The following is a 23123-nucleotide window of genomic DNA, read 5'->3' as shown; positions in this document are numbered from 1 at the left end:
GTGATCACAGCCCCTTCAGCAGAGCCTGTATGTGTGCTATTAGGACTCCAATTAGGGCTGGCCTTCCACGGGGAACTCAGTCTATTTTATAGCTTAGCTGTTCCCCATCCACAGAAGCTATGCTCCATTTCCCTTGAGGCTTATTTCTGCTCAGGACCAGGGAAGAGGTGGAAGTACAAACTCCATTCCCAGAGTCCCTTAGTTGAGTTTTCCTTCCCTCCTGCTCTCTAGGGATTAGCAGAACACTCTGATCCTCTCACTTTGGTTCTCCCTCCCTCTCTTCTTCCTTTCTTCCTTCTTTCCTCTCCCTTCCTTCCCTATTTCCTTAAAAGAAACACTGAATACTTCCAAGTTTCAGGCACCATACCCTGTGCTAGGAATACCACAATAAATAAGATACTCTCTCTGCCCCCATGGAGCATTTTATCCATTAGGGAAAAGAAGAAAAAGAGGCAACTGCAATATGTCCCTGTGCTAGGCACCTGTGAGATCGCCCAGATAATCCCTGCCTCCTGCTAAATGCCCTTGTATAATCCCCTCTCCTGAGTGTTGCCTGGATTCAGTGATTTGCTTCTAACAAACAGAAAATATGGCAGAGATTAGGTGATAAACAGACTGGCTTCTGTCTCCCTCCATCCTCTCTCCCTCTCCCCCTGCTTTAGGGGAAGCCGCTGCACCTGCTTCAGCACCGTGCGACACAGCCAGTGCCATTTGTCAGAAATAGAAGGCAATCATAAAAACAATCACAAGGAAAACAAAACAATTATGTTCATCCTAACAAGACTGGAGAGATTGCCCACCCAAAGCTCTGAGGCTAAGACTCCCTGCTCCTCTCTGTGGCACTCCTGAGAGGTGGTGAAACTTTACTGGTACCAAACTGGAATTTTCTCTTTGATGTCATCAGGATTAAAGAGAACTGAAAAAGGAATCACGTGATTCCATTTTAGTTACTGCTGCATCCATACACTACTAACATTCACCTCTTGCTTGTGACACCCTGCGTGAGTCAGCTAAGACCCTCACCCACAAATACAGCTCAGTGCTCCTCAGCCAAGGAAAGCTGTGCACTTTTTTGTTTCGGTTTTTAATGTTTATTTATTTTGAGAAAGAGAGATAGAGCAGGAAAGGGGCAGAGAGAGAGGGAGACACAGAATCTGAAGCGGGCTCCAGGCTCTGAGCTGTTAGCACAGAGCCCCAATCGGGCTCGGACTCACAAACACCGAGATCATGACCTGAGCTGAAGTCCCACACTTAACTGACTGAACCACCCAGGCGCCCTGGAAAGCTGTGTTTTTAAGCCAGACCCAAGGCAGTTATTCTGTACCTGGGTGCGTGGAGCAGTGGTGTCCCACGAGTTTTTATGGGGTGTTACCAGATTTTGATCAATACATAAAATAGATTTCCCCCCTCCATCTAAGGATATGTATTTTTATGTATGTATGAAGGCTCAGCAAAGTGAGTTGCTCTCCCTACTTAAAAAAAAATCAGCTTTAAAACAAAAAACGAAAGAATGCTCACCTTTCTGTGGGAACTGTGAATTGGAACACTAGTTAGTACTATAACCCCCCAAAGGCTACATAGCAATAAAGCGTGACCCAGCAAATAGTAAAATAACTCAAGATAAGCCTTTTCAGTTTTCCAAAGCTTGCTTTAAAAGAACAAAAACAAAAACAAAAACATTCACCTCTTAATGCCTTTGAGCACACTGTCCAAACTTCTAGAATTCAAAGATATACCTAATCCTTCCACTTTAGGGCTGAGACCCTCCACTAAGAATCAAGTCAAATTTCAACATTCTTGCAATAGGGGTTGTGTGCTTGTGGGAATGAATCCTTGTTATTCATTTGTTCTGTCACAGCAATAAAACATGACTAGTGATTTGTGGGGATAAAATTCTCTCTGAAATGCTTCCCTAACAAGCAACTGCATTTTTTCTCTCTCTCTAAGATCTATGACAAAAAACACTTTGAACCTGTAAATGATTCGTTCCAAGTGACAACAGAAAATAACGTGTCCTAATGGAATAGTGTTTTTCCCTTCTCAGAATTTTGGAATATGCCTGATGTATTTTTAGACAAGTGAGATCAAACAGCATGGTCATGCCCTGGAAATACAGGGGTGGGGGAAAAGGAGGTGCAGGGCAACAGTTGGGGGTGCAGTTTCGTGCATAATAACAAAAGAAGGAGGCACAAGGTTAGAGAATTGTGATTTCGCCTCCAGTGCAGAACTGGGCCACGCTTGGGTGCCTGCAGTGAGCTTGGCAGAAAGTCACTTGCTTCCTCGAGCTGTTGTCGCACAGGACTTTCTGTCTACATTACTGTCTTAGTGAATGGCCTATTTTGTACACTAAATGCCACAGTAGTTCCACACATCCAAATGAGAGGGAATATGCTGACCTAAAATATGAAAATCTATTGAGATAGCACACTTGATTATTTTCTTGCTGAGGTTCTGATAGCGACACTTGCCTAGCAATCCCGAAATGATTTTAAAGGAGTATCTAGCTTGGATTGAAATGTTTGAGTTCCAGACAGGAAAAAAATAAGTCATGAGAAGAGGCTGGAGAGGAGGGATTAGGGTAACGCTTTCTCTCTTAAGAAAGATTTGTGACTCCCTCATCCCTATTTTCTGCCCTCTAAGAAGGAACTTTACAGAAGCAGAAGGAGTTCTATTTGCTGGAAAGTACAAACCAATAACAATTACATTTAATTGGGACATTAATAACTGAGGAAAAAAGACAGATTGCCATACTCTAGCCGGTCAGCCTCAGGGCATGCAGGACCTCAGTGTCTGGCTGGTGGGGAGCAAGTGAGGGCTCAACCAGGCTCAGGAACACCATTTGGCTGTGGCTCTGACCCCCCGCAGATGCTGGCTGGTGGTCCAAGTTAATGTTCAAAGGGGAGGAACAAAAAAATGTAATTGCATCCAATGCTGGTACCCAAGGGGGTCTAGTTGACAGGTGGAGCATTTCAGCAAAGGGCTCCACACACAGAGGATGCTTCAAGTTAGTAGGGAATTAATATCATACTTGCAAATGCTTTTAGAGTGAAACACCCGCTTGCACCTTGGGAATCAGCGGAGAGTCTCCAGACCCTCAGGAAGAGAAACAGCGAGGCTTGGCAGTGCTCTAGCAGAGTAGAGCTGGGGTCTCCTTCTCAGAGAAATCAAGGCAAATTCAACTCCCACAGTGAGATTTAGGGAAATGTTATAACTCCGTGGGTGGACCCATCAAATGCATCACAGACGTTGGGTCTACAGAAAAACAACGATTTCCAGAACCCATCCACCTGCAAAAATGAGGCTGAGTTAGAATGTAGGAACTGATGTTAGTGTGACATAACAAAGGTACTTTGCCATCGCAAGTACTCATTGAAAGTGTGCTGAGGGATAGTCCTGTACTGTATTTTATGGAAAGAAAGTATAAAAGAATTTCTAGAATCCCAAAAGGCCAATAAACAAATGAAAGATGCTCAACCTTATTGGCAATCAGGGAAATGAGTTAAAACCACTATTAGGAGCATTTCAAACCCATCAGGTACATGAGAGCATCACTGCGGCGTTGCAAAAAAAAAAATGAGAATTACCTAAACATTCATCAGTAGGTTGGGTATTTGACTCAGCAATAAATATTTATGGTAACTGAAACTTTGTATTCTATTTTGCAATACAATGCTATAAAAATGCTATAAAGCGGTGAACATGAATGAACATGAACTACTGGAGAAAATTGAAAGCACACTCGTGAAACAAGTCATATATTTCTAGAGCAACACAAGCTTAGGTTATAGAGTGTATCTAAATACTCAAGTTAATTCAGAAAAGCACTGTATTCTTACTTCTAACGTAACACTTGCCAGATTCTATTGCACACTTTCATTTAGGCACCCAGTCACCCAATATGACAGCAAGGATTTTATTAAAGTATAATTGACAAAAAGCATTATATTCGTTCAGCTGTACAGCATAATGACTTGATATTTGTATACATTGTGAAATGATCACAGCACTAAGTCTATTATTTACCATCCATCACCATGGGGAGTTACATAAAAATATTTGTCTTCTGATGAGAACTTTCAATATCTACTTTCTTAGCAACTTTCTTTTGTTTTATGTCAAGTTTTCATTTAAATTCTAGTTAGTTAACATATAGTGTAATATTGGTTTCAGGAGTGTGAATTTAGTGATTCATCACTTGCATATAACACCCAGTGGTCCTCATGGCAAGTGCCCTCCTTAATGCCTATTACTCTCTTAGCAACTTTCCAATATGCAGTCCAATATTATTGACTATAGTCACCATGCAGTACATAATATCCCCATGACTTATTTATTTTATAATAGTATATTTGTACCTCTTGATCCCTTTCACCTATTTAGTCATCCCCCTCCCCTGTAGCAGCCACCAATCTGTTCTCTGTATTTTGTTGTTTTGTTTCTTTGTTTTGTTTTTCAGATTCCCCATATAATTGAAGTCATATGGTATTTGCCTTTCTCTGACTTAGTTCACTTAGCACACCATGCTGTTGCAAGGTCCATCCATCTATGGTGTTGCAAATGGCAAGATATTTGCAAGCGACATATCCAATGAGGGGTTAATATCCAAAATACATAAAGAACTGAAACAACTCAATAACAAAACAAAAAAAAAACCCCAATCTGTTTAAAAAATGGGCAGAGGCTCTGAGTAGACATTTTTTCAAAGAAGACATCCAGATGGCTAACGGGCACATGAAAAGATGCTCAACATCACTCATCATCAGGGAAATGCAAATTAAAACCCCCGTGAGATATCACCTCACACCTGTCAGAATGGCTATTATCAAAAGCACAAGAAGTAACGAGTGTTAGCAAGGATGTGGAGAAATGCAGTGTTTGGTGGGAATGTAAATTGGTGCAGCCACTATGGAAAATAGAATGGAGGTTCCTCAAAAAGTTAAAAATAGGGGCACCTGGGTGGCCCAGTCAGTTGGTTTCAGCTCAGGTCATGATCCCAGGGTCATGGAGCCTGCTTACGATTTTCTCTCTCTCCCCTGCCCCTCCCCTGCTCGTGTGCGTGTGTGTGCACGCGCCAAGTGCACGCTCTCTGTCTCTCAAAAAAAATGGTTTTTAATTTAAAAATTAAAAATAGAACTACCACATGATCCACCAATTTCACTTCTAGGTATTTATCTGAAGAAAATGAAAATACTAATTCAAAATGATACCTGTGCTCTTATGTCCATTGCAGCATTATTTACAATAGCAACATATGGAAACAACCTAACTGTCCATTAATGGATGAATGGATAGAGAAATTGTGAGACACACACACACACACACACACACACACACACACACACACAACAGAATACCACTCAGCCATAAAGAAATAAAATCTTGCCATTTGCAACAGTAAGTTTTTTGAAGACAGGAACCAAGCAGAATGCCTTTACAGAATGGATACTGAATAATGTTAGTGGGGAATGAATTAGTAAATGAATGAAGAGTTAAAGACACAAGTTGCAGGGCACCTGGGTGGCTCAGTAGGTTAAGCATCTGACTTAGGCTCAGGTCATGATCTCAGGGTTCTTGAGTTCCAGCCGGGTCCGGCTCTGTGCTGACAGCTCAGAGCCTGGAGCCTGCTTTGGATTCTCTCTCTCTCTCTCTCTCTCTCGCTCTGCCCCTCCCCTGCTCGGACTGTCTCTTTCTCTGTCTCTGAAAAAGAAATACACATTACAAAAAAAAAAAAAAAAAAAAAGACACAAGTTGCTCAGCTGTCATCTCTTGGACCAAGGTCAAAACCATCTCATTGCTAATCTTTGGTTCCTGCTCCTCGTCCTGTCCAACCTGGCCTTTTCCTGGAGCCCCTGACTTTCCTTCCCATGCTCTTACTGGACCAGTCAGGACAAGTTGGGAGAGCAATGATCTGTCCCCATTGCTCACTCTTCATCCACATTTTTCATTTCAGCTTGGATAGTCTGGATACCTTTAAGAGAACCTTGCAAATATACTGTGCTGTTTCTATGATACGTATTTGTGTTTGTTTATGGGTTCTCATGTGCATGTGCATAAAATACAGGCCAAATGCATGGGCGGGATGTTGAATTTTCCCTCTACTGTATCACTTCTAATTTTAGGTACACTCAGAAAAGTCACACCCAGAAAAATAAATGAAACATAAACACTGTGGCTACCCTCAGAGCACTTTGGTGGGCCTTCACTTTAAGAGGCATTTCAGGGACGTCTCTAGAATAAATCCAAAGTATAGCGTGTGCTAGGAGGGATGGAGGCCTTTAAAAATTCTAAAAAGGACAATAACAAAAAGAATGTTCAACGAGTATTTAAAGCAGGAAAAACAAGAAAAGGAATAAACCTACTGCCAAGGGAACATGAACAGATGGTACCAGAGAAAATGGAAAAAACCCACTTTTCCTTTGATTTTCCAAAGCAGCACTTCTCAAAGTGGGTTCCACAAGGTGCTAGCTCTTTGATTTTGCAGGAAGAAGAGTTGCATGAGCAGATACATTTGGGAAACATTGGGAAAATACTCAGATTTCTTTACTGCAGGATTTTTTGAGTGCCTTAAGGTGCTACAACATTCTTTGAAGCCCTAAGGGAGGGATAGAGTCTTCACCACCATTCAGATTTATGTAATAATTGACACTAGTGTTTTGTGGAACATACTTTGGAAAACCGTCTTTAAGGCAAAGAGAATGGTTTCTAACCAAAACTTGTAGAATAAATACTGCAAAGACAAAACTACCTTAGGAAACTACTTTTGTCTTTGAGGAAACTTTGAGAGACAGAAAAAGAGAACTTGACTGTTTTCAAAGATTTCAAATCTTTCAGTCCCCACAGATACATTCCAACTGCTAAAATCAGTTGTGAGGAGTAAAAGAAAAGGTTAAAGTTTCTATTAGGTTGGAAATAACCAAGTCACATGTCCAAAGAAAAGTTTTAAAAACTTGAGGCCAAAATACCATCTCCACTTAAGACTAAAATAGATTTTTATCCCATTGTGATTTTTCTATTTCAAGCAACAGAAACCAACAGTGACCATTTTAAGAAAAAAAAAAAAAAAAGCGGATGAACTAGTGGGACTTTTACTGGGAAGAAAAATGAGAAACTAGAGACTCAGGCTTGAAATCAGGACAGCAACTAGGGATGCCAAGGGCACCAGAGCTTGAAGTACATGCTATCTTTTAAACTTGGCCATGGCTGAAATGAATTTCTTCAAATATTTCTTCCCATCAGTTACTCTGCTAAACATGCTAACGTCCCAGAAGAGGGAGTCCGGTTGGAATCTGCCTCTTGGCCATGGGAGAGCTGGCCACCAAGGATACACAAGTGGGAAGATGCATTACCTAACATAAAATGAACTGTTGGTAGAAAGAGAAAAATGAATAGTGAGTAGCTGAAAAGCAACAAATTCCTGCTTCATGTTTCCTAAGAACAAGCTATATTGAATTAACCTAATTGCCTGGGGTTGGTAAAACTCTGAAATGGCATAGAACTGTATCATTGATTCATTGTGTGTGTTTAATTTATTCATTTACTTGTAAATATTCAATACTAACCAGGAAACACAAGGCACTTAAGCACACAAATCACACTAATCTCCTGCTTAAAACCTTCAATGGTTTACACTTAGGATAAAATACAAAATCCCTAATGTGGCCTCAAAGGCTCCAGAACATCTAGATCCCCGACTGTCTTCCGTCCCTGTCTGCTTGGCCCGGCCATTCCACCTGTGCCCCCACCACCCGTGGGCCGCACGTCCCACACACTGTTGTGTCTGGCGGGCACTCTTTTCACTCAGGCCTGAATAACCTGAGTAACTCCTGAGTAACTTGGGCCTCAAGTTAAACACTGGTTCCTCAGAGAAGCTTTGCTAAACCCTCAGTCTGATTCTGTCTCTCCTGTTGTTCTGGCCCCTTGGAGCCCTGGATTCTTTGCTCATAACACAAATTGCATTCTCCTGTTTTTCCATGTAAGACTCTCTTCCTCAGAAGATGGCATATCTCCAAAATCCAAAGACCATCACCTAGTCTGTTCGGCTCTAAATATAATATCGATCACAGACCAGCGTTAAAGCAGTGTTGGCACACAGCAAATACTGTTCAATGAGGGTTCAGAAGTGGGTACGGACTCTATTTACATGGAGTCTGTGTTCTAGGGACGAACATTATGATGTCCACTAGAGGGTTGTAGAAAAAGTACCAAAGGAGCACCCAGAGAGAGGGTTACTTTGGCCATGAGGCAATTCCACGAGGTCTCTCTTCTGGTCCTTGAAGAGTTCTCCGAGAGGGTGAAGTGGGAGATAGAGAACACCGGGTGGCAGAGGCACAGAGGCGGGGAGGAAGGAGAAGGAAGTCTGACGGGTGTGGCCTTCAGCAGGGAGCCACGGGATTGTGGCTGTTGCCCACTCTGCAGTCGGTATCCAAGACTTGGATGAAAACAGAAAGGATGAAAACAGTCAGCTAAATGTCTGAATCTTAATTTCAACTCAGCTCATGATCTCGCTGTTGTGAGATTGAGCCCTACGCAGAACCCTGTCAGCGCCGAGCCTACTTGGGAATTTCTCTCTTCTTATCTCTGCTCCTCCCTGCTCACATGCATGTGGGTACTCTCTCTCAAAATAAATAAACCTAAAAAAAAAAAAAAGAATAATTATGAACTCTGCACATGACACAGAATTGGAAAGAATTATTAATATGCTATCTTGTCCCAAAATTGTTTTATCAGGTTTGCCTTAAAAATGCAGTCTACAAATAATCAGCAAAACTAAAAAGCAACCGACAGAACAAGAGAAGATATTTGCAAATGACTTATCAGATAAAGGGTTAGTATCCAAAATCTATAAAGAACTTACCAAACTCAACACCCAAAAAACAGATAATCCACTGAAGAAATGGGCAAAAGACATGAATAGACACTTCTCCAAAGAAGACATCCAGATGGCCAACCGACACATGAATAAATGCTCAACATCACTCATCATCAGGGAACTACAAATCAAAACTACAAGGAGATACCACCTTACACCTGTCAGAATGGCTAACATTAACAACTCGGGCAACAACAGATGTTGGCAAGGATGTGGAGAAAGAGGATCTCTTTTGCATTGTTGGTGGCAATGCAAGCTGGTGCAGCCACTCTGGAAAACAGTATGGAGGTTCCTCAAAAAACTAAAAATAGAACTACCCTACAACTTAGCAATTGCACTACTAGGCATTTATCCATGGGACACAGGTGTGCTGTTTCGAAGGGACACATGCACCCCCATGTTTATAGCAGCACTATCAACAATAGCCAAAGTATGGAAAGAGCCTAAATGTTCATCGATGGATGAATGGATAAAGAAAATGTGGTATATATACAATGGAGTGTTAGTCAGCAATCAAAAAGAATGAAATCTTGCCATTTGCAACTATGTGGATGGAACTGGAGGGTATTATGCTAAGTGAAATTAATCAGTCAGAGAAAGACAAAAATCCTGTGACTTCACTCATATGAGGACTTTAAGGGACAAAACAGATGGACATAAGGGAAGGGAAACAAAAATAATATAAAAACAGGGAGGGGGACAAAACAGAAGAAACTCTGTGGAGTTGTATGGAGAACAAACTGAGGGTTACTGGAGGGGTTGTGGGAGGGGGGAATGGGCTAAATGGGTAAGGGGCACTAAGGAATCTACTCCTGAAATCATTGTTGCACTATATGCTAACTAATTTGGATGTAAATTTAAAAAAATAAAAAATAAAACAAGTTAAAAAAAAATGACAGGCAGTTATAACAAATAGCTTTATGCGACATCATGTTCTCAACAAAAAACGTCCTTACAATGAAAGCAATTTTTAGTCTTTACCATAATCCACTAGCCTAAGACCCCATATTTGCCCATAGCCGTAATTCCCAGTAGGGGACTCTTCCTTCTAAATTTATGAACCAAATAAAATCATTTTAAATCAATCTCCCCAATTCCCTATTCCTAACAATATCTGTATTTTAAAATGTGGGCCATTACACTGATCTATGGTTTAATGTTTTGTCAGACAGGAAAGTAGAGGGATAAGAGAACAGAGGAACTGAGGGTATCAGAAAGAAAGTGAATAAAATGGAGATCTTACATTCCTTAATGGAACATTCGCTTTCTATTAATGAGTAGTGTCTTTGTGTTTAAATATATCTGTAACTTACTTCAAATGACTTGGAAAATGATGTTTCTAACAGAACAGATCAATGGCTTGATATTCTGGACTGTTGAATACGTTACAAAGCTAATTTGTGATGCCAGTGTTAAAAACAAAAACATAAAACCCAAATGCTTAAGATTTCTTTTTCCAACTCATATGCTGTCAGCCTTTCCTTTGTTACCATAACATGATTTTTATTAACTTCTTAATTTTCTTTCACTTGTACAATCAGTTCTAAATACCACGTTAAACACACTATCGAAAGACCATTAACCAATTGATGCTTACTCAGTTGTTAAAATGAATAAAAACCATTTTCCGCCTCTCCTCCCTCCATCCTTCCCTCACTTCCTTCTTTCCTCTCTTCTTCCACAAACATTTATTAAATTCTAATATGAGGCTGGAGCTCTACTAAGTGCACACATTTTGAATATCTAATACTTGGATTCAGGCGTACTTAACAGCTTTGTCCATGATGAACATGATTTAACATGATTCAAGTGATCCATTACAGTACCCCTCCAGAAACCTCTCCTTCATGTTTAAACTTCTTATTGGAGTCTAGTCTGATGTAACAGAGTTGCCCCTACACACACACACACACACACACACACACACACACACACACCCTCATCCATGGATAATGACTCATCACCATGCAGTTCCTGGTTAGTTTATTGTTCACTCCTCACTCCTCCTTTGGCTGAGAGCTGAATAAAAATGTACTCAGCTGACTCGAGTGAGTCAGTAAGCCTCCTTTTCATTTCCTAGTTAAGGCTGGAATAAGGAGTTCTCCACCCCGCAATTCTAATTAAACCCACTAATTTAAAGAAAATACATGTAAACCTTAACATGTCAATTAGAATGGTTATAGGTTGTATCTAATAAAAAATGGGAGTCTAACAAGTACATAGTTCTGTGTATGACGTATTAAACAAGACTGGGTGTATTTAATTCAACTGAATCACTGGAGACCTGCTTCCTTGTCCTCTGCTGTTTTTAGAAATGTTTTCCTTTCCTTGCTTAATTGTTTTTGATATTTATTTAGTAGACCACCGGGATCTTCTTGAGTAAGGACTAAAGACAAACATTTGTTAGCACTGTGCTTGATGTTCACCAACATCCCACTGACACATGCAAAAGTATCCTGGAGAGGATTATTTAAGTTTGAGTTTATCTCAGTCATTTATTTTAAAATAAAGTAGAAAATTCTGTAGGTTTAGCAGAATTACTTTATAAAGCCAAGTTGAGGGTAAATGTTAATAGATTGGATGTAGATGGAAATTTTTCTGTTGATAGTAATTTAAAATACAGCCTCAGAGGTGTAGGAGATGAGTGAGAAGCAGCCCCATATTTTAATTTTTAAAAATTTTGTTTATTAGAGAGAGAGAGCATGGAAGTGGAGGAGAAAGGCATGGGGGTGGGGGTGGGGGAGAGAGAGAGAGATCTTAGGCAAGGCTCCACACTCAGCACAGAGCCTGACTTGGAGCTCGTTCCCACAATGCTGGAATCATGACCTGAGCCGAAATCAAGGGTTGGATGCTCAACTGACTGAGCCACCCAGGTGCCCCACCTCCCATATTTTAAAGAAGGGTTCTCTATACATATACACAGGCCTTATTATGAGTCTAGCAACCATCCCTCCACAGCCATTAGCAGAGAAAGCGAAAGATTCAGTTGGGAAGATGCATCTTTAGAGAGACTTCCCAACAAGAGAGAGCACAATAGCATTTCTTCCCTACATGCATGGGACATTGCTCTTCCAACCAGAGCCAAGAGACGGAGGCAGTGAGGGAGCCATGTAGCGAATTGTGAGTGCTAGCCAGACAAAAATGCTGGATTCTCACTCCTTGGCCAGATGCTTGCCAGGCTTAAGGAATGTGTACACCTGCCCTGTGCTGTTACAGGAGTGGAAGACAAGTGAGTTTTGGGGGAAGGTACTGAGGCTTCCCTGGAGTTTGAGGAGAATAGAGAGTAGACTGGAGGCTGGCTGGAACTGCCCCTAGTGGCTGGATGAGGACATAGGGTTCTACCATTCAGCTGGATAAAAATATGCAATGTTTCTCATGGACCTAGGAGACAAGGTGGAGACTGTCTACCAAAGAAGATAAAAGGGCAGGGAGAGAAATGGGGAGATTTGAATTAGATAAAAAATTAAAGTTAATTTAGGCCAGACTGGAATTTTCTACAGCTGAAAATGAGACTCTTTTCACATCTGAAAGTGACCCCAAAGGTAAGGGATCTGCCTGAAATGTCATTGGGGGCAGAGAAGAGAGATATTATTTAAAGACAGTGGTGGGTGGGGGCACTGGGCTGGCTCAGACAGTAGAGCGTGTGACCCTTGATCTTGGGGTTGTAAGTTCGAGCCTCACATTAGGTGTAGAGATTACTTAAAAAAATTTTTTTTAATTAAAAAAATAAAATTAAGGCAGAGGCGGGGAGGAGAAAAGCTGTTTACTGATTATAATCACTGACTCAGCAGATTTAACGGAGCAGTACACAATTTATTTTAAAAGGAAACTGTTAACACCACCTATGGAGTAATCTTGCCAAAACAAACAAACAAAAATTTTGAACCTGAATTTAATCAAACGTCTTGAACCAACCACCAGATTATGGGAAAGATGGGAGATGGAAGAACAGGCTAATGACACCAGGAGGATGCCATCAGCCAACTGCAATTAGAAATACCACAAGACAGAAACTTTTGTATTTCACAAGTGTGATGATTGGGTGTTCAGCCACTGTGTGGGATGTGCTTCCTTCAAACTTTGTCATAACATAATTGGCACCTTACCCATCGGGGGCACCTGGGTGGCCCAGTCGGTTGAGCATTGGAGTTTGGCTCAGGTCATGATCTCACGGTTCGTGAGTTATAGCCCACATCGGACTTGCTCATCAGCACAGAGCCCACTTAGGACCCTCGATCTCCCTCTATCTCAGCCCCTCCCCTGCTTGTGCTCTCTCAAAAATAAATAAAACATTAAAAAAATTTTTTTAATTGGCACCTTATCCATCTGATGTGAAAAGAAAAAAAAAAATCCCACAGGGACAAAATCCCCTTCTTCTTCAACAAACACACGGTGTAAAAGAAAAAAAGAGAAGGGGGATTGTCATAAGGTAAAAGAGACCTAAGAGAATGTCTAAATATGTAATGTACACACTGTGTTTGAATTTTTATTTGACAACTGTAAAAAGATATTTGTGAGACATACAGGGAAAGTTGAACTTGGATCAGAAATTAAATATATGAAGGAATTTTTGTGAATTTGAGAAGGCATGATAAGGCTATTATGTTTTTTTTCTTTTAAGTTCTCATGTACTAGAGAAACATTCTAAGGTATTTACAGGAGATGAGATATGATGTCTGGGATTCAGTTTTAAATACTCTAGGATAGGGGTACCAGGGTGGCTCAGTCAGTCAAGCATTGACTCTTGGTTTTGGCTCGGGTCATGATCTCATGGTTCATGGGATTGAGCCTTATACTGACAGCACAGAGCCCCTCTGCTGCCAGCGTGGAACCTGCTTAGGATTCTCTCTCTCCCTCTCTCTCTCTGTCCCTCCCCTCCTTGTGCATGCTCTCTCACTCTCTCAAAATAACTAAATAAACTTAAAAAAAATTTTTAAATAAAGAAAATACCATAGAATAAGAGAAAATAAAGTGAATTTGAGGAGAGGATTGATGAAAAAATAATGGTAGAATGGGAATAGTTATTGAAGCTAAGTGATGGATACACGAATGCTTCATTATACCATTCTATTTTAGTACATGGAAAATTCTCCATGATGAAAAGATAAAAATTAAATTAAAAATCTGTTTAGATATCAATTTTTTTTAAAGGTCTGTGGTGTAGCAGAATGTAAAAAGTTTAAATGCAGAAGTTCAACTTGGTTTTGAATGCTAGTTACAGCTGTTATGTGACCTTAGGCAAGCCACTTAACTTTCTAAGCCCCATTTTCCCCATCTGGAAAATGAGGAGAATAATAATGCCTATTATTATTGCTGCAAGGGTTTAATGAGATAATACACATAAAACTTAACAAAGTACAGGGTTTCTGCAAGTATTAGAGAAATTAGTAATCTCTGCAAGGAGGCACAGAGTAAGTGCAAATATTAGCTTAATAAGATTTAATTTTCACTTCTCTCTCTGTTTCCCTTATAAGCTACTATCTCTGGACCTATAGTTGTCCTGTTACTTTTAAGTCTGAAAACTGCAGTGCTGAAGTGAAAATGTGCTTAGGAAGAAATCCTCAGAGGTAGAGAACTGGTTTTCTATCTCTTCACCTTGGAATACATCCAGACTTGACCTTTGATCATTTGGAGTTTTATTGATTGCAAACCAATTCTGAAGACTTCAGGGGGAACAAAAGATACAGGATCCAAGGACAATCTGGATCTGGGAGGGCAGACTAGGGGGAAGCTCAGGACCAGAAACTCTAGAGATCGGAGTAACATAAAGCCATAATGTCTAAATTTCTCAGGTCACTACAACTGAGATGAATCAACTTGAGTTATTTGAAGTCTCTGTATCACTTTGCTCAAGATTTTGGTTCAGAGACAGAGGAGCTGAGTGGAATGGTTTGGGTCACATACCCACCCATTGGTTGGAATGGGGAAGTGGACTGGCTACCGCTAGCAACTGTATTTGGTGATGGAAGGATTGTTATCTGTGTCAGACTACTAGCTGTTTTGTATTAACCATTCTTCTGAAATAGGGCTTCTCTGGCTTTAGCTGGCTGGCTACCTGCTCAACACTTCACTTCCTAGCCGCCCCGAAAGCTCCAGGACGCCACGTGACTAAGTTCTGGCCTATGGGATGAAAGTGAAAGTACGTGGTACGTCCACGTTCTGCCCTTTACAGAATTGGACATGTGGTCCTCCTTCCCGTGTGGCTGAAAGAAAGCGAGAACTGGAACAGCCACCGTGGGCCAAAGACAGGAGGAGGGCTGTGAGATTTAGTAAATAGAAATACCGGAGGCCCCATTAAATTTGAATTTCAGATAAACAAGGAATCCTTTTTTAAAAACCTAAGTATGTCCCATCCAACACTTGAAGGCAGAGAAGCTCAATACAAATTGTTAAGTGAGAATAGAGCAGGGAGCTGAATAGTATGTATCCACCGGTTAATGACCTGTATGCTAGTGTATGTTTAGAAAAGAGTCATTTATGTTTAAATATGACCGTTCGGATGGTGATAAGAACAATGATTTAGAGAGGAAGGAGATGAAGAGAGGCAAGAGATAATGGTGGCCTAGACCAGTTGGCAGCATTAAGAATGGAAAAGAGTAGACAGTTGGTGATACGTAGCGAATACAAATACATGTGTTTTGAGAATATGCCATGTTATTACCAGTGGTTTTCACAGGGTAGGCAGAGTATAAAAATATGTGGGAATTTCACATTCTAAATCCTATACTCTTAATAGGAAAGGTTAATATTTTTTGACTTCCTAGAAATAAGAAAAATTCTGTGCCATGAAAAGCTAGAAGAGGAATGCAAACTTGAGAAAATCATTTGTAAAATATATCCTGGACAAAGGATTAATATTCCTAATATATAAAGTGCTCCTACAAATCCAAAGGACAGAGATTAACATACTAGTAGAAAATGAGCAAAAAACATGAAAAGTCACAAAAGAGGGGTGCCTGGGTGGCTCAGTCAGTTAAGCGTCTGACTACTGATTTCCGCTCAGGTCATGATCTCATGGTTAGTGAGTTGGAGCTCCACGTTGGGCTCTCTGCTGACAGGTGGACCTGCTTGGAATTCATTCTCTCTCTCTCTCCCTCTCTGTCTGCCCTCCCCAACTCTCTCTCTCAAAATAAATAAATAAGCTTAAAAAAACACAGAAAAGTCAAAAGAAATACACATTTCCAATAAACTGAGACCATTCTACCTTGTTAATCAGAACAGAAATTCATATGACAACTAGATAGTATTTTCCTCCTAAATTGGCTTTTTTTTTTTTTTAAGGAACAATATCAATGTTGGTTATGCAATTTGCTTGAGTAAGATTATCAGAAAGTGGGATTTGGGAGTTTGGTTTGTCTACAGTGAAGTAACTTCCCGTGAGAAGTCCAAGGTTGTCCCCAGAGTAGGTCACACTTTGTGAATGGGATGACAGAGGCTGAGGAATCGGGAGATCACGATATCAGGTGGATTATCAATGTCTAATACAAGTAACAGCAACCATGTGTTATGGAGTATTGAAGATATGCCATTCAAATGCTAAATGCTCACAAAATTCTATTAAAGGAGGTGCTAATGTCCTTCACATCTTACCAGGAAAAAAACCGTCTTAGAAAAATTAAGTAACCTGCTAGCTTTTCCACATTTACATAGGTAGCATATCTGAGATTTAAAGTACTCAACAACTCTTCACTCTTAACTACCATGCTGTACTTCATTCATGCATACAATATTAATTAAACATCAAGTATTAGACGCTCCATTAGGAAATGTAAATACAGTGGTGAACAAAATCCTTCTCTTTGTGTAGCTGATCAGCCAGAGGGAACTAGAGAGAGTTAAGTAGGCAATTATAATATAGGGCCATATGCCTCGTACTGGCTCCTACCACCTCACAAGCATTATTACAGCATTATTACAAGCATTATTACAGCAGCATTATTCATAATCTCCCCAAAGTGGAAACAATCAATGTTCATCAACTGATAAATGGATGAATAAATGTTATCTATCCAAACAAAGAAATATTATTCAGTAATAAAGAGAAATGAAGTATTGATTTATGCTACAACATATAGGACATGTGCTAAGTAAAAGAAGACAGTCACACACACACACACACACACACACACACACACACACACGCCATATTGTATGATTCCATTTATATGACATGTTCAGGAGAGGCAAATTTATAAAGACAGAAAATAAATTAGTAGTTATTTAGGACTGGGACCGGAGGATGCTTGGAGGTTAGTGAGCGTTAATAAGTACAAGGTTTAGTTTGGGGGAGATGAAAATGTTTTAAAATTATGGTGGTGGCAGTTGCACAAGTCTGAATATATTTAAACTGACGAATTGTCCATTTAAATGGGTGAATTGTATAATGTGCGAATTACATCTTAATAAGAGTTATTTTAGAACAAGCTGATTGTGAACATTTCTTCCCAACTTTTCATTCAATGACATGTTGGTGGGAGTAAGGTTGCCAGATTTAGCGAGTAAAAATACAGGACAACCAGTTAAATTTGAATTTTGGATAAATAGCAAATACTTTTTAAATATAAGCATGTTCCATGCAATATTTGGGACATATTTATATCAAAAATTATTCCTTGTTTATCTGAAGTTCAGATTTAACTGGGTGTTCTGTATTTTACCTTGCAACCCAGGTAGGAACACTGACACAACAGACGCAAACTCTACAAATCAGACCCCACTCCCCCTCCCCAGAGAGCTAATTGTTAAGTATCTGCCAGCACACCACTGCCTAAACCATTAAAAAAAAAGAAAGACTAAAAGTCAAAAGATGTAAAAAAAATATATACTAAGTAAATACTAACCAATACAAAGATAGTATGACTATATTCATATCAGACAAAATAGATTTTAAAGCAAAAAGCACTACAGTGATAAGGATAAACATATTGATGGAAGATTAACTTCATTGATTTTAATAATTCAATAGCTATGGGCCTCATAGCATAGCTTTATTTTTTTAATTAAAAAAATTTTTAATGTTTATTTATTTTTGAGAAAGAGAGACAGAGCATGTGCAGGGGAGGGGCAGAGAGAGAGGGAGACACAGAATCCAAAGCAGTCTCCTGGGTCTGAGCTGTCAGCAGAGAGGCCAACATGGGGTTTGAACTAATGAACTGTGAGACCATGACCTGAGCCGAAGTCAAACACTTAACCGACTGAGCCACCCAGGTGCCCAGACATAGCACAGCTTTAACATACATAAAGTGAAAGTTGCCAGGACTGCAAAGAAATTCAACAAATCCACAACCATAATGGGAGACTTTGATATATCTATATCAATAGTTATAAAAATAAACTTTAAAACAAAGGGGGACACCTGGGTGGCTCAGTTGGTTAAGTGTCTGACTCTTGATTTTGGCTCAGGTCATGATCTCATAGTTGTTGAGTTTGAGCCCCATGTCGGGCTCTGTGCTCACAGTGCAGAGCATGCTTGGGATTCTCTTTCCCTCTTTCTCTGCCCCTGCCCTGCTTGCTCTCTATCTCTCTCTCAAAATAAATAAAAATAAACTTAAAAAATAGGTAATACATCAGTCACAAAAGATATCAATAGAAATATAGAGGATTTGAAAAATATAACTAATAAGCTTGATCTAATAAACACACATAGACCCCATACCCAACAACTGAATTCCATACATTCCTGCCACGTACCCATACAACATTTCTGTGAAAACTTACCAAGCCAAAAAACAAGTTTGAATAACATTTTTAAGAACTGGCATATGCAGACTCTATTCTCTAAATACAATGTGATTGAGTTAGGAATGCATGTGAAGAGATTTTTAAAAATCTTACATGTTTGGAAATGTTATAAACATACTTATTAAAGAAACACATGTTTCAGAGAAGAAATTGTAGTGGCAATTTAAAAATACTTAAACTTGGATGGTAATAAAAATATATATCGAACATGCTGGAAAGGAATTCTTAGAGGAAAATGCATAATGCTCCATGCTTACATTAGAAAGAAAAATGTACTAAAAGGTTAATGAGCTGCAGTAATCTCAAATCTATGAGATTGAAAGAGAAATCAAAAGAATAAAACCAAAAATAATGGGGAAAATGAAAATAAAAATGATAAATTAAAAGGAAAGAATGCACAAATGAACAAATTTAGGAAAAATGATTAAAATAATAAAAATTTGAATCGGCATTTTAAAATCTTCCCATGCATGAAAGGAAACCCACCAAGCCCAGACAATTTTATCGACGAGTTCTAACACACTTTCAAGGGACAGAAAATGAGGAGAAACAGTACCTGACTCATTTTCTATAGGTAAGTATAATAGTGGTATCAAAAATAGACAAGTTCAGGGGCGCCTGGGTGGCTCAGTCAGTTGAATGTCAGACTTTGGCTCAGGTCTTGATTTCAGGGTTAGTGAGTTTGAACCCCAGGTCGGGCTTGTTGCTGTCAGTGCAGAGCCTTCTTTGTTCAGATCCTCTGTCCCCCTTTTTCTCTGTCCCTCCCTCGCTTATGCTCCCTTTCTCAAAAATAAACAAACATTCAAAAATATAGACAAGTTCAGTGTAAGAAATGCAATTTATAAGCCCTTGCACTTATGTACAGTGATGCCAGAATCCTACAAGAAAATATTAGCAAACTGAATACCATAAGACATAGATAATCAGACCATATGACTTTGCTAAGTTAATTATAAGAATGTTGGTTGGTTCAACATTAGACAATCAACTCGTGTGATTTGCCACATCAAGAGATTAAAGGAAATATGATTATTTCAATAGATAAAGAAAAAACATTCAATAAAGTTCAGTAACAATTCATGGTTTAAAAAGCGATCTTAACCTGATAATAAGTACCTTAAATAAAAAAGGCATAGAGCAAACAACATAGTTTAATAGTAAAATCTTAAAGTCATACTTTTATTAAAATCAAGAATAAGACCAGGATGCTTGTCATTGATGCTTCTATGTAACATGACAGTGGAGGTCAAAGCAATCCACAAGATGAAGAAATAATGACTGGAATTCATTTTTAAAAACTGTCATTATTCACAAAGGAAAGGACACCCTATAAAGAAAACACAAACGTATGTGTTGATTTATTATTGGATATAATACGGGGGTCTTTAGATTTAAGTTCAAAACACAAAAGGATAGTTACATTTTGATACAGCAACTAGAGTCAGAAAACGCAACAAAAATATATTTAAGAATAATTTTAACCAAAGATATAGAAGACCCTTTTGTAGGAAAGTGTTGATTTTACTGAATGGTATTAAAGTAGATCCAAATAAATGGAGAGATAAAACATGTTTATGGATTGAGGATCCATAATAATAATTTTGATATTTTTGATTGATTAATCCCAGAATTCTTAATCCCAGAATTGATTAAGTTGATTGAAATCAATTTCGATTAAAATCTCAACAGAATTTTTTTGGTAGAATTTGTCGAAATGATTCTAAAATTTATATGAAGAGCAAAAGGCCAATACTAGCAAAGTGAGACTAAAACAAGATCAAGCTGATATCGAGACTTATTACAAAGTTGTAGTAATTATAATAATGTGAAACTGGCAAGAGACAGTAAATAGACCAATATAACAATATAGAAAACCACCTTCCCAAATTACGTAGATGTTTACGTAAAAACCTGATGTCTGACAGTGCTGAGAAAGCAGAAACTATTCAATGAATGGTACAGGCACAACTGGTTATCCACGTGGAAAAAAATTTTGAAAATTGGTTTTCTAGTTTAGGCCATAAAATCAGTTTCAGACTGACAAAGGAGTTCAATGTGAAAAACAAAGCTCTACAAACTAAGAAGGTAGTCTAATATCTTTATGACATCACCATAGAAAAGGATTTCTCAAACACATAAGGAGAAATATTAATAAATTTAAATTTATTAAAATTAAGATGTTTATTTATTTAAAAATAAACTAGAGAGGGGCGCCTGGGTGGCTCGGTCAGTTGAGCGTCCGACTTCAGCTCAGGTCATGATCTCATGGTCTGTGAGTTCGAGCCCCGCGTCGGGCCCTGTGCTGACAGCTCAGAGCCTGGAGCCTGTTTCGGATTCTGTGTCTCCTTCTCTCTCTGCTCCTCCCCTGTTCATGCTCTGTCTCTCTCTGTCTCAAAAATAAATAAACGTTAAAAAATAAGTAAATAAATAAAAATAAACTAGAGAGTGAAGAGACAAGCCACAATCTAAGAGAAGAAGATATTTGTAACACGCATGACCAACAAAAATACTAACATTCAGAATATGGAAAAGAACAAGAGACATCAATAGGAATTTCACAGAAGACACTCAAATGTCAAAAAAAGGAAAGAAAAGAAAAAAAAAGAAAAAGTGCTCAATCTCCCTAAAAAAATGTGTACTAGAGGCACCTGGGTGGCTCAGTTGGTTAAGCATCCAACTTCAGCTCAAGTCATGATCTCACAGTTCCTGAGTTCAAGCCCCACGTGGGGCTTTGTGCTGACAGCTCCAGAGTCTGGAGCCTGCTTCAGATTCTATGTGTCCCCCTCTTTCTGTGCCCCTCCGTGCTCTCTCTATCTCTCAAATCAATCAATCAATCAACTTATCTCTCTCTCTAATAAATAAATAAACTTTAAGATGTAAACAAAATGCAGACTAACACCATACTGATTCTCCTTTGGCCTGGCTCTAGATATACTAACTAGATTAGGAAGATTCCAACCCTTGGGGTCCTGTGAGCCATCGTCACATCGCAAGCACTGGAAGCACTGGGAGGCCATAGTCATGCAGGTGTCACGGCTTACCACAGGGTCAGTTATGACGAAAATTGCCAGGTTACTTTGGGAAAAGTGGTATGAGGCATCACCACCCCTGTGCCCGTCTGTCGACCTCTGTGAGCCTTTACTTTGTCTTATATACTATTGTGTTGGCAAACTATAGCCCATGGGTTAAATCTTGCCTGCTGCCTGTTTTTATACAGCTACAAACTAAGAATTGTTTTTACATTCTTAACTAGTTGAAAAAAAAATTTACCGCACATGAAAACTCTATGAAATCTAAGTGTAGTGTCCACGAATGAAGTTTTATCAGAACACAGGCATGCCCGTTTCTATAGGTATTTTCTATGGCTGTTTCACATTGCAACAGCAGAGTTGAGTAGTTGACCCAGAGATGATATGACCTGCAAGGCCTAAAATATTTACTCTCCGGCTCTTGACAAAGAAATTTCTCCAATCCCTGCTATAAAGCTCATAAATGTTACACTTACAAGTAAAATCATATCATAAATATATTAACATTTAAAAAGTTATGGGAATTACTGCCTTACTTTGACAGATGCCTATAGGGGCTCCTGGGTGGCTTGGTCGGTTAAGTGTCTGGCTTGGGCTCAGGTCATGATCTTACAGTTCATGGGTTTGAGCCCCACATCAGGTTCTGCTGACACCTCAGAGTCTGGAAACTGCTTCAGATTCTATGTCTCTCTCTCTGTCCCTCCCAGCTCATGCTCTGTGTCTGTTTCTCAAAAATGAATAAACATTAAAAAAATTTTCAAAAGATGCCTAGAGACTAGAGATTTGATTTTACAAATCAGTCTTTATGCTAAAGACTGGATGAAATGTTGTATGTGTATGGGTTTTTTTGAGGGTGTAAGGAGCCGTTTAAGAGCCACATTTTCTATTATGATATGAAATAAGTCTACAACTGAGACAGCAAAATGTTTATACATAAAAAGATGGTCAACTTGGATTTATCTCAATAAATTGCTTCCTTTCATATAATTATCAAATGTTTTGGACTGAAGCGAGTTAATATATTATTGATAAAGTGATTTAAGATTATTTAGGTAATAGCCTTGAAAATATTATGCCAAAAATATTACCCCATTTTCAGAGACAATGCCAGCAAGGGAGATTAGTGGCTGGAAAATGTAGGGGACGAAAATTGTTTTTCCTCTACTCTCTTAAGTTCTGTGCCTAGAGCCCTGCAAACTGCAGTGACCAAAGACAGATAAATAGAAAAATGTTTATTTTATATATGTATGAGAGTCCTCACAGCAATGAAGTGAAAGCCCCAAAGAGAAGATCAGACCCAAAGGCTTATATATTATTTTAACAAAGAACAATATACTTGCGGAGAATTGACAAGACAAAGGAAAAGGGATTTGAGCTTCTAGGAAGAAGGAAGTAAGGGGATTTTGCAAACTGTGTCCTGCAGACTCGTCAGGTAGCGGTCTCCGGTCTGGAGCTGTCTCCAGTGATTCAGAGTCCCAGGGATT

At 39.2% G+C, this 23123-nt stretch overlaps 1 protein-coding gene and 1 non-coding gene across 3 annotated transcripts in view; both read left to right on the top strand.

The window, feature by feature from the left end:
- Positions 1-23123, top strand: part of EEA1 (early endosome antigen 1) — a 492836-nt gene that overhangs the window by 332345 nt on the left and 137368 nt on the right. The gene's annotated exons all lie outside the window — the stretch shown is intronic.
- LOC113602922 (small nucleolar RNA U13) lies at positions 12880-12985 on the top strand. The gene has a single exon (XR_003424450.1). It is a non-coding gene; the product is annotated as a small nucleolar RNA U13 (small nucleolar RNA).

The sequence above is a fragment of the Acinonyx jubatus genome, chromosome B4 (genome assembly GCF_027475565.1).
Source record: "Acinonyx jubatus isolate Ajub_Pintada_27869175 chromosome B4, VMU_Ajub_asm_v1.0, whole genome shotgun sequence".
Classification (NCBI taxonomy): Eukaryota; Metazoa; Chordata; class Mammalia; order Carnivora; family Felidae; genus Acinonyx; species Acinonyx jubatus.
Note: the sequence above shows the minus strand (reverse complement) of the source record. Positions and strands in the feature narration are given on the sequence as shown.